The sequence below is a fragment of the Echinops telfairi genome, unplaced genomic scaffold (genome assembly GCF_000313985.2).
Source record: "Echinops telfairi isolate 266 unplaced genomic scaffold, ASM31398v2 ScPeMD7_7;HRSCAF=31, whole genome shotgun sequence".
NCBI classification, from domain to species: domain Eukaryota; kingdom Metazoa; phylum Chordata; class Mammalia; order Afrosoricida; family Tenrecidae; genus Echinops; species Echinops telfairi.
This window is the reverse complement of record NW_022103904.1, coordinates 10,971,717-10,986,249: the sequence shown is the minus strand read 5'-3', so window position 1 is coordinate 10,986,249 and position 14,533 is coordinate 10,971,717. Positions and strand designations below refer to the sequence as shown.

Sequence of the window (14,533 nt, the reverse complement as noted above, 5' to 3'; positions counted from 1 at the left end):
TAAGTGCGGAGCCCCCGCCGGCGCCGCGGGCACGGCCATGAGAGCCTCCGGGGCGGCCAGCGCCGCGCTGCTGGCGCTGCTGGCCGCGCACTTCCAGGCGAGTGCGACGCTGGAGGAAAAGAAAGGTAAGGGCGGGCTCCGGGGGCACCCACCTCGGCGCCCACCCCGCGCTGCCCGGCGCCCCGGCTCCGGCTCGGCTCCCGCGCCGGCGGCCCCTCCTTTCCTGTTTCCTGGAGGATCAGCTGCGGGGGGACCGGGACCTTTCGTTTCTGGGCTGGGCGAGCCGACTGTGGCCCGAGCCGGGGCCGCGCGGTGCCGGGCAGCGGGGCTGTGCCCGCGCCGAGGGTACCAGCCGGGGAAAGCCCCCGACGTCGGCGCAACTTTCCGTCCTGCCAACCGTGCGGCGGGAGGTTGGAGGTGGGCGACTTCGTGCGCGGCGGTCGCTACTATTGGGCTCTGATTCTTGGAGCTGCGGCGGCTGGCATTCGGGCACTTGAGCCAGCCAAGGGGTGCGGTCGGGCCGGGGGACGGGACTGGCCAGCTGGAGCCGTCCGGGGAGCGGGCACGTCCCCAACTCTCCGAGGCTGTGGGGCTGAAGAAAGTTGAGGAAGGACTCGTGGGAATTTACCCCCTACACTTGACCTCCTAAGACGTGCGGTTTCCCCAGCGGACACTCCTCACCCTTCCTGGCACCCACGCCAAACCCTTGAAACCTGCTCCCCGGAGCCGCCCCGCCAGCGTGAGTCGATCCCACTCGCAGGTCCCTGCAAGCTCCCGTGCAGGGTGTGTAGCTCCGCCGTGCCTAGGGGAGGCCTGGAGAACTCTGTCGCCAGCCATGGGAGTTGGGGGGTTCGTTTTCTTACGTATATCAGTGGGGCTTAGGTTGAAGCCGCCTTTGGGATGCGCAGTCCCTGTGTCTGCTCACCCAACATGCCATTCTCTTGCCTGGCAAGCCTGGCTTCCTCTCAGCTCACCCTGTCAAGTGTTCCGGGAACAACCCAAGGTTTGCCCTCACCTGGGCAACACTTCGCCCTCCTGTGTGCCCTTCGCGGTGGGGCTGGACTGGCTGCTGTGGGCAGCCGCAGAGACCGACCTTCTTTCTGATCCCGCGGTTTGGTTTTTCAAAGTAGGACTCTCAGAACACTTTCCCCAAGATTGTCTCTTTGGGCCGCTTTCCTTTTCAACATTGTGAATTTAATGGGAGGGGGAAAACACTCGCTCGGTAACCATGGCCCTTGTGCCCGCTGTCCACACTGAACAGGAGCGAGTCTGGCTTCGTGACTACCAACCATAAACCCATTTGACACAAGAACCATGCCTCCGAAGTTTGCTTGCACAATTTCAAAATCGAGAAGCCCGTGTTCCAGGAGTCAGGCCCATACTTGCTGTTGACGTCATTGACATAGGGTTTGGTGGTGAGTGATTTGTTGGGGGAGGGTTACGGCTTAGGGCAGTGCTTCCCAAACTTTTTTGCACATTGGAATTACCTCAAAACAAAACAAAAAAACAAATGATGCCTGGCTTCCACTCCCTGACAGTCGGATTTAATTGGCCCTGTGTGAGACCTAACTATCTGAGCTTTTTAAAAAAGCACAATCTTCCAGTGATTCTATAGGGCAGGCATGTTTAGGAACCACTGGCAGAGGGAAGATTGATTAAAATGAGAAAAAGGTGGCCTGCCAAAATAATGAGCTCTCTTGAAACACCTGGAGTTTTAAGTCTTGCAAAATATAGGGGAGAGGGGAAAGGGGAGAGATTTCAGTAACAAAGACACACCCCACCCCCCAAAATGGTGCCAGTATGGTTTTTGTCTTCTTGTACTTGAGCAGTGAGAGGTCTCCTCTTCCCACCTCTGATGCACTGGGAGCAGGGCGGTGGGGGCTCCACTGAATCATCCAGCTTAGAGTCCTCCTGGCAGGCAGTGTCTTCATCTGGTCTATTGAGAAGCTTTATCCTCCTCAGGTTTCCTTCCCTCCAGAACCCTTCACAGCCCTTTGATATTACTACTTTGATGACTAGTATTCCTGCCTGGAGATTAGTTCTGAGGAAAACATAAATACCCCTTCAGTGGCCCAGTGGTCTCACTGTGTGTCAAACAGAATGCTCACGGATACAATTGTGAGAGCAGGCAAAGCAATGTCGCCCTGTTTAAGTAACCTAAAAAGACAAAGTTCTAAGGGGCAAATGACAATAAATTGACACTAGAAAAAAAGTGCAAAAGGCTAACTTCTGCAACATTATCAATTGAATACAGTTTCCTTCAAGTTCTCACTCCCTGCAGTGAAGGCTTTGTTTGCTTCTAAGATGTTTCTTAGGTGCCTAGTTACTCCCTAAAAGTAACACTTACTACTAAGTGCAATCTGATGCTGTTTTAAATGCTCTCTTAATCCTCACATGGAGCATATAAAATGGATTCTTTCTACACAAGCAGCCTCTGGGTTGCAAGGTGTTCCATTCCGGAGTGTTTTCACATCAAATTTTAAGTGCGTATGTCAGTCAAATGTTGGTCTTAGTATATAGTGTACATGCCAATTCATAAAAGGCATTAAAGAAATATTCCCAGATACACTAACACATACTTGACAGAACAATTTTGTAACAATACACAATGACAGGTTCAGTTGTGTGTCTCCCAGTAGCACATGCTTGTTAGAAGGACTATTGTCTGTACCTCTGATATGAGATTGCTTCAAAAGTTTGTGCATCAATGAAATTGAAAAATAATGGAATCTTTCCATGACATTTTAAATTGGTAGAATAGACTTTATGGGAGTTACAGGTTATTATGGAGGTTGGCTATTTCTAGTCAAGAGACTGCCTCTCGATGGGTAAATAGAAGGCACAGAGAGTAAAATGACGTCCACACAACTAGTAGGAGGCCTAAGTAGGATCCCAGCTCAGGCTTTTTGCCTCCCGAGCAGTCGCTCAACCACCACACTCCAGTGCCCTGTATGAGTTCTGGTTGAAGGAGAGGCAGGTGTGTGTGAGTGTGTGAATGTTTAATGTTCGCTGCAGGAAGGGGATAGAAAATGGAGCGGGAATGGGCTCATTAAGATGGGCCCCTTGTCTGAAACTTGAAACAACTTGCTCAGTGGTCCAGAGTCTGGCTTGCAATTATTCAGTAGTCACTCTGGCTGCCTTTCGCAGCAGCAGTTCAGTTACCACTTTAAACTGTGAACTTGGGGATCGCTGGGGGCAGTTGAGCAAGCCTCTTGCTCTTGCAAAATGGAGAGGTGAAGGTGGCGCTCTAGAAAAGATCTAAGGTGGGACTCAGGAATGCAGGGATTCTCAATTGCAGGAGTTTGTAGAAGGCAGGAAGCCTGCACAGGCCCCACCTCTAAAGATGTTCTGGGCCTGGTCCCAGAGCTCCACTGAAGCCAAACAAAAGCAGGGATTTTGAATTGTACCCAGAGTGCATAGCTGCCACTCCTTTCTCTAAGCAGATCATTTCTCAGGAAGCCGATCTTGGCTTGGAAGGCAGGAAAGCTGGTCTTCTCTTCCCACCGCTACATGGACAGAAACAAGTCACTCCTCAGCTCCTGGCTTCTGAGCCCCCATTTCTGACCTCAGAAGTGAGGGGAGAAGGGGAGTAGCAGTGACGATTTCTCTGAGTGCTTCTGGAATGTGAGCCTTTCAGTCACATTTCAGTACCCACCAGGAGCCCTGGTTGCACAATGGGAAAGCACTCGGCTGCTACCCCAAAGGTCGGGGGTTTGAAACCACTAGCAGTTCCATAGGAGAAAAGCCTGGCAATCTGCTCCCCCAAAGATTCCAGCCGAGGAACCCCCATGTGGCAGGTGTGCTCTACCCTCTAGGGTCACTGTGAGTTGGAACTGACGTGATCGCACTGAACAAGTATTATTCAACTGCTGTGTTTCTGATTTGGGAAGGGGGGGGGCAGCCCTGTGTCTGTATTGGTGTATATTCACACTAGTGTAGTGTAGACCAGCAGAGTAACTGGCCGGTAGCTCCATTCAACAGTCATATTTGACTTCATCTATTTAGTTTCAAAAATTCCTTCACTAGTTAAGTTTGAAGGAGCTGATTGCCCAAAGCCTTTGTACTGCATAATGAGGCTTTGTCCACGTGACAGCATGAACATGTTTTGAAATGTTTTCAAAGGTAGTGTCAGTGAAGATGAAGGATTCCGCCCTGTTTAAAAAGAAAATACTCTGCGTTTTTGCTTTGATCTTCACTCCAGGACCAGCCACTAGTGGCTGAAACTTCTTTGACAGAAGTGGCCGACTAAGTCCTAACATCAAGAGAGTAAAGGATTGGGGATGTTTAAAGGAAGATAACCAGAGGCTGGTGCTTCAAGGCTCCAAACAGGAGATTGGGTGTGGAGGACATACAGCCTATTGAAGGATGTACTTGGATGCAAAAGATTTGGCTACTGCGATGTGGTTTGCTGCAAAAGTTATGTTTGTAGACCTTACCTTTGATTTAGTAAGTACAGTTAAAGTAACTATACTTTAGTAAATAAATATCAATGATCATTAAGATGGTACAGAGGCCTACAACATTTCTAGTAGGGTCTCCAGGATTTGAAGCTAACTCAACAGAAGCCAGAACCTTCGCTGCCATAGTGAGTTGCGTGTTGGACTGCTAACTGCAAGGTCAGTTGTTTGAATCCACCAGCTCCTCTAAGGAGAAGGTTGAGTCTCTCTGCCCCTCTAACCATGTATAGCCCTAGGAACCCACAGGAACAGTTCTGCTCTGTCCTATAGGGTCATGAAGAGTTGGGTTGAACTCTGCAACAGTGCTTTTGAACTATAGAAGCAAACAGCAGCAACAAGTACAAGTGAACCATTCGGCCGTAAGAATAAAATGAAAAGATTAGTTTACAATACTCAGCCATTCCTGTTTGCATAGAGCTTATCCCCTACCTTCCTTTTCATTTTCCTCTTAAAAGATTGAGTTCTTCCTTTGTTTTTGTTTTTTTTTCTAAAGAAAATCTCAGCAGCTTGCTCTTGGTACAATATCGTGAGAATTTCTTCCATCCAGCCCAAGGACTCAGGCCAGTTTGTTTGAATTTGAGCAAAGATTCGGGCTTTGAGATTATGTAAATAGCCAGCATGAAATGTTCTCTAAGAGTCATCAGCCGAGGTAAACCTTCCTTCCTACACATTCAAATGGACACACTCAAGACAGTGGCCTACAAAGTTGGGAGCTGGAGGGGTGGTTGCTGCCAGTGAGTTGTGGGCCATGTTTTAAAAGTCTAGTTAGAAGCTAAATGCTGAATTTTTTATTTCAATCTTTGAAGGCACCAAGGAACATGATCAAATGTCTGGTCTGGTTGATGCTGCATCTGTAAATTGTATATACTGAATAAATGTTACTCCTACCACATTTGAGCAGCTTGCTTAAGAAAGTATATGAGAGTTAGGAAGAGGGATAGTTTTATTTCCCTCTGTGCTCCAAGTTATAGCCCACTCCAGTGAGTTCCCATGGAAAGACCCAGAGTTCATATAACTTTTCTGACCACATTTGAAATTTCTCATTGACAAGAGCCTAGAATTGCATTTTCAGGGACTACTCATTAGAGAAGACCTTATATAATTGCACCCTCTCCCTTGTTACTAATAGATCAGCTTCCTTTTCCTCTTCATGTGATGTGAATGAAGGTGAATATTTAAATAAGGCAATGACTGTTGTTTATCCTTCAAGTGCAAGGAGAGGTGTTGGCAATCATTACAATTGAGGTATTTGTTTTCCTTTGCTTTCTTTGCGTTTGAGTCATGATGAGAGATTTGCTCTGTTCCACCTGTATCTTGAGATGCAGGAATGAATCAGACTTAGTTCTTGGTAGCCAGGTGGAGAAAGCGAGATCGAGTGATAGTAAGTATGGAAAAGGATGTCAGCCTCTACGACACAGAAGAAAGGATCCTGGGAGATTAGCCAGTGCTTTTAGTGTGGCCCCCCAAAGAAGAGCTTACTCATTGGGAGCCTCCCAAGTACTGTAATTATTTACCCCGTGAATGGAAGATAAAGGGTTTATGGAAGTGCCCGGATGGTCAAGGTGAGAAGAATACTAGTAACTCAGTGCTAAGGAAAGAGTTGGCGTCTGAAATCAAAAACCAAATCCATGACAGCTGAGTTGATTCTGATGCATAGCAATCCTGTATGAGGCTGTAAATCAGTGCTGGGGCAGACACCCTTACCTTTCTCCCATGGAGCAACTGGTGGGTTTAAACCACTAATCTTATGGTTAGAAGCCCAGGGATTATCGCACTGGGCTATCAGGGTTCCTGATGTCTCTGAAATTGGGGTAAAAGAAGAGGTTACATGTTGATTATCCTCACTGGCTCTGAATTGTATCCTGTGTGAGATGGGGAGTCACCATAGCTTTTCAAGTGAAAGATGACTGTAGTCCTCACATAGGGACCGGATTGCAGGGAGCGTCAGTGGAAACAACGAGAAAGTGCTAACTGCAAGCCAGAGATGAGGAAGGAAGGACTGCGGGGGTGCAGAGCAAGCGTTCTTGTGATGGAGAACCCATCACGGCTTGGGGCCTGCAGACCTGGGAGCCGGGGTTGACACGGAATCCAGTTATCGAATCAAGGAATCGTTCAATAGAAACAGTCTGCTGAGGAAAGGAAGGGAAAGGCACCATTCTGTTGTAGGTGGTTGGGATTGGAATTGCTCAGATGGAGAAGCAGTAGAGGCAGTAGAATAAATAGGTCTGGAGTCCAGGAGAGAAGTGTGACCTTTGGCTGTCATTCTCTTAGACTTTGCACTTGGAGGTCTTGTTTCTGGGTGCTAAAGACCAGCCCTTGGCTTCATTAGCTGCCTCCTGTTTCTGGCAGACCCAGGCTCATCATCACCCTCCAGGCTGTGTCTGTCTGGGATTCTGGATCCCCACCTTCTTTCTGGGTTGGGCTGCTCTGGTTGTGGGTGGATGGGATGGATAGTTAAGTGTATTGAAAATCATAACACCTGGATATTGCTACAAACGTGCAAAAAGGGACCGCCCCATTTCTTTATTAAGACAGCAGCTGATTATTAAATTTTTTTATGAGGGAGCTTCAAAGAGTTCATGAAAAACTGCTAGTTTTAAAATTCTGTTTTCCACAAACTTCTTCAAGCCCTCTGGGGTACTAGTGATGGAACCAAACAGAGCAGGAGCGATTTTGTTTTCTTTTTCCGTTTTCCACCTTAGCTGTGCCTTAAAGCAAGTGAGGAACATCGGAAAGGCGGGATGTCTGACCATCCCACAAGCCAGAAGAGTCAGGAAACCGGGGGATGAAGTCCAGGCATCTGCATTTCCAAACGCACACCAGTTCCACAGTTTCTACACATGCCATTCAGCAACGTTGATTTCGCTCTACTGATTGTGCAGCCATTCAACACGAGTTGTTTTTAGTACCAACCTGATGTATGGAATTAGAGCTTAGCTGGCCTTTGGGTTATACTTGGTAGCTTTCTCTAATCTCCTCAACAGCCTGACTTGTCCCTCAAATCAACAATGAATAGGCAAAAGGACTATTCCACATGTTTTATGCACCCACTGCCACTGAGAGGAAAGAGAGCGAGGAAGCAAAATGTCTGCATAGTACTGAATCAGTGAATACTTGTTGAATCACACTGAACCTAGCAAATACCTTTCAAAGTACATGAGCCAGCATCACTCAGACATTAGAAAAGGTGTCTGTTTCCTGATTTGCTAATGATAATGCCATGTGTGTGTACACACACACACAGATATATAATTTGTTTGCAGTGATCATCTAGCAACTAACAGGTAAATTGTTAACAGATGAAGGACAAATTATAGCCACCTTGTGCCATGATGCTTGTATGTAAAAGAGAACATAGAACTAAGGGCTACTGTTCACTTTACTGCTGTTGTCCTCAGAGCATTCCTACGAAAGTACATTTTAAAAGCAGAAATGTGATCTCGAATGATCTTACTGCTGTTGGCATGCAAAGCTTCATACTTGTTGGGTGATGTCACACTTACATTAACTGTTGTATTTCCTATGTATGAGGTCAGTATGACCATCTGCTAGAGTCCTTTTAACTCTAGGTTTGAAGAAAACTGATGCATTGCATATAATCCCACTGATATGACAGATTTGACACCTGTGTGTAAAAATGGTGTGCAAAAAGGTGCATGCTTTTGTTTCTTTGTTCAAACTAAAATTCTTCATTATTTAGAGTTTAGAATAAAAGCACATACTATGTATTGAATTCCCACAGCTTCTTAAGGCTAGGCAAGTGTGTCCTGAGAGTTTTTGATCATGGTAAAGAGGATTTTCAAAAGGTTTCCAATATGATTTTTATTGACACAAACCCAGTTTTGTTAATTTAACAACAAACATTGAAAGCCTGAAACTTATAGGGAAATTCTGTTCATATAATTGCTTCTCATTCACTCTTTACACCATTTACAATTGAGAATGATGAAAATTAGGCATAGCAAAATAGGCTAGACATGGCTATCTTGTTGAAGTTCATTCTAGTCAGTAACTTCCAATATGAAATGACTCCCAATAGAATATTTTTTCATTAAAATATACTTTTATTCAATATTAGAGAGGTGAAATATTAGCATCACTTTTGTAGAAAAAAATATTCAATTTTACTCATTTTGATTAGGTACACATGACCAAAAATGTCAAAGACATGGTCTTTGAAGAAATATTATACCACCTGTTGTTACAGCATTCATTTTTAGTAAACTTTTAAATATGCATTTCAGAAATGTTTCTTGTCTTTGTACTACAAGGCTTAAAGAGAATCAGAAACCGTATCCGTATAGCTCCTTCTTAACTTATGCGTGTGATGTACTGATGAGTAAGAATAATTGGTTTTAATGTTTTTGAGTGCTATTTTGAACTCTTCATATAGAAAGAAAAATTTAGAAATGGAAAATTGGACAAATGACTGAAAGACGATATAATTATCAAAGGTTAACAAGTGTCAAAAGCATTCATGTGCATTGTTCCCCCCAAATTATTTCATTATTTACAAGTGATATAAATATACACTTCACACTTCCATGTAAGATTTCTCTATCAGTACAGTTTACATGTAAAGTCTTATGTGTACATCTTACATAAAGAAACCTTACTCGTTACAATGCATTTTCCCCTCTGCTCTGTGGTTAGTTATAATAGGAAAAGAAAACAGGTTAGAATCCACCATCCTCGTTTCAGCTTCTGTAAAGTATTTAAACTAGATAATTCTAAGGCCTCTATCAGCTGAAAACACCTATGAAATTAAAAGCAAATCTCAGTGCATGCAAGATATGTATTTAAGCATGTCGATAATAAGGATGCTGCCTCTATAATTTAGATGCTCAAGCATTGATGTCATAATAATAATAACACCTTGCATTTGTACAGCACTTTACAGTTTACACAATGCCTCGACGTCTTCTAGTCTCCTAACAGCTCCCAGGGGATCAAGATATTCATCCACATTTGAAGATGAAGGACCACGCTCAGAGAGACTTGGCAGTTTGCCAGGATCACTATGTGCCACCATAGCTCCGTGCTCTGAGATTAATGCTTCCGAGAACTCTCCGTCCGTCTCCCCGTACGTGTCCCTCGGTCTGTCGCCACCGAGGCCTTCTATTACTTTTAGTCCTCGTTGCAAGTCAAAAGATTAATTCACAGCAGTCCTTACATTCTCTCTGGTATACTTCTATCTACTACCATCTCACACAGTTCGTGCAGTTTTTCATGTTAGTCCCGCTCCCACGCTTCCTCTTCTTAGGGAGTTTTCTTTTAATATAGATATTTTTAAAATTCTGATAAATGTACAGGTGACAAAGCAGTTGCCATTCTAACACGCTTCACGTGACATTAAGTATGTTTGTGTTGTTCAACCATCACCATCAACCACCCCCAAATTTCCCCATCAGCCTTTGGAGTTTGTTTTTTTTTAAGTTAAATCTTTGCTAAAGTGTCATAGTTACCCATTTCATAAGGTAAAGGGCAATGGAATTTTGATCCTAGAAAATATTTAATGTATAAAGCTGTATGATTTTTTTAAAATGTGCCCTAAATGTCTAAGCTTTCTAGACTGCCAAAAACTTAAAAAAAAAAAAAGGTGAGAAGAGAAAGCAGTGTGGTTTAGCTATTTGGGCAGCTAGCAATGCCTATGGCAAAATGTGGTAATTCACTTACACAGATCTGTGAAGAGTCATTCCTGTGATTTAAATGAAAGTACACACTTAAACTCATTAGGGCGCATAAACAGCTATTACTGCCAGAGACAAATATAACAAAGACGTTGGCACACCAGGATTGCTCATTTCGTATATCATATATTTTATAACAAGCTATTCTAGCTGGGCTAATACTTGGAAGCATTGACTTTTAAGGGGAAGTGATCACAAACATCAAAATAACTCACCTAGGGGGAGCGTTATTGGTTGAGTGACTAGCGTAGGGCCTGTACAGTGAGTAGAACTTTGATTGTCTTGTATACGTCTGTGTGTCTAATATATATATTACAACCAGAGGTCTAATTGCTGACAAGTTCATCATGCCTCATCAAAACCATGGTGTTTTCATGGATGTGATCTTCATGAAGGATCCGCGGGCCTTTCTTCTGCCCCTGGGTGGGTTTGAACTGCCAACAGTTTTCATTAGTAACAAGTTAAACCATTTCTAACACCCAGGGATTCCATTGCCATAAACTCTTCCCAAAATAAACTTCAAAAGATAGGGTTTGTTTTCATCCACTAGGAAGGAAGGCTCTCTTTTGTTGTTAGTGTCTATTCCTACCACAGTGAAAAAGGAATCCTGTGATGCTGTCAGGTTGTTAACAACGAGGCCTGCAGTTCAAAGCCACCAGCTGCTCCGTGGGAGAAAGATGAGGCTGTCTACTTGCCTAATGACCTACAGCTTTGGAACTCCTGGTGGTGCAGTGGGTTACATGGGGAGCTGCTTTGTGCAAGGTTAGCAGTTAGAAACCACCAGCTGCTTTGTGGGAGAAACATGAGACTTTTACTCCTGTAAAGCTTTATAGCACAGGTTTCCCAAACTTAATTGGCCTACTGTCTCATTTTCAGAGGGGGATAAATAACACCCCCTGGAAATTAAGAACTTTTTTACTATAGCCCATAATCCGGGATAAAGGGTAGGTAACTACTTTTGCAGCACCATCCCACCCACAGATTCTTTGAGCACCCACCAGGGACACACTGATTTCCAGCCTCGGAAAGCCACAGGAAAGTTCCCCTGTGTCCTATTGGACCATTATCAGTCCAGATAAGCTCCATTGTGGTGGGTTTGGAATATAAAGTTTTCTATAGCTGCACATCCTAATAAAAGTATGTTTATCTGTAGCGGAATAGTTGCCCTTCAGTTGTCTCCTCTGCACTGCAGGTTTGTTAAATATTACTAAAAGAACACCGATTTTTAGGGTCTGAAAGGACACAGCTCTTGTTGAATAGGTAAACCTTTTCAGTAAATAAATGACGCTGTTTAGGCATTCAATTCAAGTTGTGCTTAGGGATGGCTTTAGTAACTGTACTTCCAAGTCTTGCAAAAGATACTTGGGCAAAAGCTATGCCATCCCACCTTAAATCAACAGGTCTCTCCAGCTAAGACAGGTCAGAACATTGAGCAATTGGGTGACATGAGGGCAACATAAAGAGTCCACCGGTGGAGCTGCTCAGTCTTTTGTCAAACTTTACCTAGTCTCCAGGGCTTCCTCCCTGTGTACATGCAAACATACTGATGTGCTTGCTTTAGGGAAGTGGCAGTTGAATTTTTTAAATCCTAATAAGTAGAAGACTTGGGTGGTTATCTGAGCCCATCTTCCTTCATTACACAGTATTCTTAAAGTCTTGGCTTGAAAAACTTGACTCTTTAGAATTGGTAGGCATTGGCTACTAAATATTCATAATGTAGCCCAGTTTAAAAAAATTTTTTAACTATGAGAAATAAGTAGTCATGAATTCCAGGCCTGATAGAAACCAAGGAAAATGGCATGCCAGGTGGCAAGAGTTGCTGGCAACTTCTCATGCAATTTTTGACCCCCCCCATTCCCTCAGGACATGGAACATGAGGGTGCCTTGGACATTTTCATCTTTGGGGAATAGATAGGTTGGACTTTGGGGGTTTTTCCCCCTCCAGTGTTCATGCTCTCTCAACAGGGTGCAAAGGGAAGAGGTGGGAAGAGGTAGTGACTGCGGGTGAAATGTAGTATTGGTGTTAGTAAAGGCAGGTGTGCTGATTGTACCTGTTTGTAGCCTAGTAGAAGTTTTACAGGCTTGCTGACTTTGGAGGACTATTTACAAGGTTGATTTTTAATTAAAAATAACCTCTAGATACCCCATCATGTAATAACAGGCATCCTGATCTTATGGTCGTCACATGTCCTGTTCACAAAATGCTCTGCCAAGCCAAAAAAAGTCCAAGCTGAGTTTAAGAGTAATTTTCAAAGTAACACATAATAATTAATTAATAGAGGTGATTTTGAAATGAGACGTCAAACATGCCAGCTTAGTAGCGTCATCCTTAGAGATGGAGAGAGAACAATTAAATCATTAAGTCCACTTCTGCCTGGGGAAGCAGCTTCCTGTAGCTTAGAGGTTTTGTGGGCCTCTGTGGGGAAGAATACCAAAAAAGTATGTGTGCAGCTGAGTTCGCCATTCCAAAGGAGCTCTGGCCACTAATGGTCCCTTCCCTGAATACAGTTTCACCTGCAGAGCCTTCTACTGAGCTTTCAGAGCTGTGTGCAATGTAACCAACATTGGCATGCTCTTAGTCGGCGCTAGCATTTTGGTGGGAATGTGAATCAGGGCATAAATAACCAGGATATGTTTATAGCTTGGCACTCTCCAACTCCAAAGATATGTGGCTATTTGCTTTCATGGCTGTTTAAGCTGGCAATGATGTCTTTATGATTCCCTGACTGTACTGTGTTAATATTTTGTCACAAGTGCTTCTGGTTGTAGATTGTTTATCCATGTCTGCTAGTTGGTATACAGATGATTCTCCTAAAGAATCAGTTTCCTTTTTTTTTTTTTTCTGCTGGAAAGTACAATGTCATTAATCCAAAAATGGAGAAAATATTCAGTGGGTTCTAAGAGGGAAAGGGGATACTGGGGAAATGCCCTTAATCTGGAGTTTATTAACATTTGTGGGGCAAAGGGGATGCCCTAGGTCAGAGATTGGGGACAGGGGAGGCCACTTGTTCAAGTGTTTAGAGTTCTTGGAATACCTTTACTTTTACAACAAAGATCTCTGCCACTAGTTCTGATTATGTCCAGAATGATCAGGTCTGTGAGAACTCTGCCCCATCTGAAAATTCTTGTTGTGTGTTAATGTTGGGATGAGATGCCTGACTCTTGGGCTAATTATCACTGATATCCTGTGGATGACTTTTTTCTTCGAGGGAAGAATGTGCTTCATGGTGTTGTGCCTCTCAAGGATCCTGTTTGTTTGTTTACCAATTGGGGCTTTGTTGCAAACCTGTGTGGAGCAAATCTGCCAGTGCCATGTTCTTGACAGCATGTGCTCCCTCGGTGTCTCTGTGCCACCTTTGGGTAATTCTCACAATATCTCACACTGTTTCATAATGCTGTTGCGCACGTTATGGACTATAGTGTAGCATACATATAACATTCCTGCGCACTGGAATGCCAGAACTTTTGTGTGACTCACTGTCCTGAGATGGTCGCATTGCTGCAGTGGTCTGGGATTGAACCCACAGTAACTCCAAGGTGTAGTGGAGAAGGGCATCCTGCGTGGAAAATACGGGCTCAGGGAAGCAGAAGAAGATCCCCAATGTCGTGCACTGGCAGTGGCTGCAACCCCAGGCTCAACAATCGTGAGGATTTCTCAGCATCAGTGTTGTTTGCTTGTCCATCGGGTCCCGATGGTTCAGAACTGACTCAGCAGTGCCTAACAGTAACAGCATTGCTTGCACTCATTTTTCATAAGTAAGATAAAACGTATGTCTTAGACTATAATATAAATATGCAACAAACAAACGTAGCCAAAATCCCTCTACATCTGACATATGGTGGATGGGTATTAATTTCTTTGCCGAGAGCTCTATGGATTCAGGAGGGCTCTGTGCACAACAGAACAATGTGCTCCCTGGTCCCACACCATCCAGGTCCTTGCTTGGTAATCAAACAACATTCTGTTGTGCTCCAAAGGCTTTTTCTTGGCTGATTGTTAGAAGCCTATCACCAGGTCTTTCTTCCTGTTTTGTTTTCACCTGGAAGATCTACTGAAACCTGGTCAGTATGATAGCAGCACACAAGCAGACCTCCACTGACAGATGTGATGGCCTGCGGTGCATTGCCAGGAATTCAAGGCCAGGTCACCCACATGGAAGCTGAGCATTTGAGCACTGAACCACCACCACCCACCTCTCTGAGCCTTTACCATCACCCAGCTGCCCAGGGAGAAGATGTGCTATCCAGGAGGGGGAGCACTGTTTCTGGAGTCTACCTTCCTGGATTTGAACCTACCCTCCACCCTCGTTGAAGAGTGACATGGACCAAGTTGTGTAACCTCTATGACTCTTAATGTTTTTTAAAAATGAAGATATTAAGGTATCA

General features: G+C 44.3%; 1 protein-coding gene across 1 annotated transcript in view; it reads left to right on the top strand.

Annotated features, from left to right (window-relative positions):
- The first annotated feature begins 65 nt into the window (after positions 1–65).
- Positions 66–14,533, top strand: part of EGFR (epidermal growth factor receptor) — a 213,125-nt gene continuing 198,657 nt past the window's right edge. Inside the window, exon 1 of the mRNA XM_013005999.2 lies at positions 66–125. The gene's annotated coding sequence lies outside the window, so the exon portion shown is untranslated. The remainder of the gene's footprint in view (positions 126–14,533) is intronic.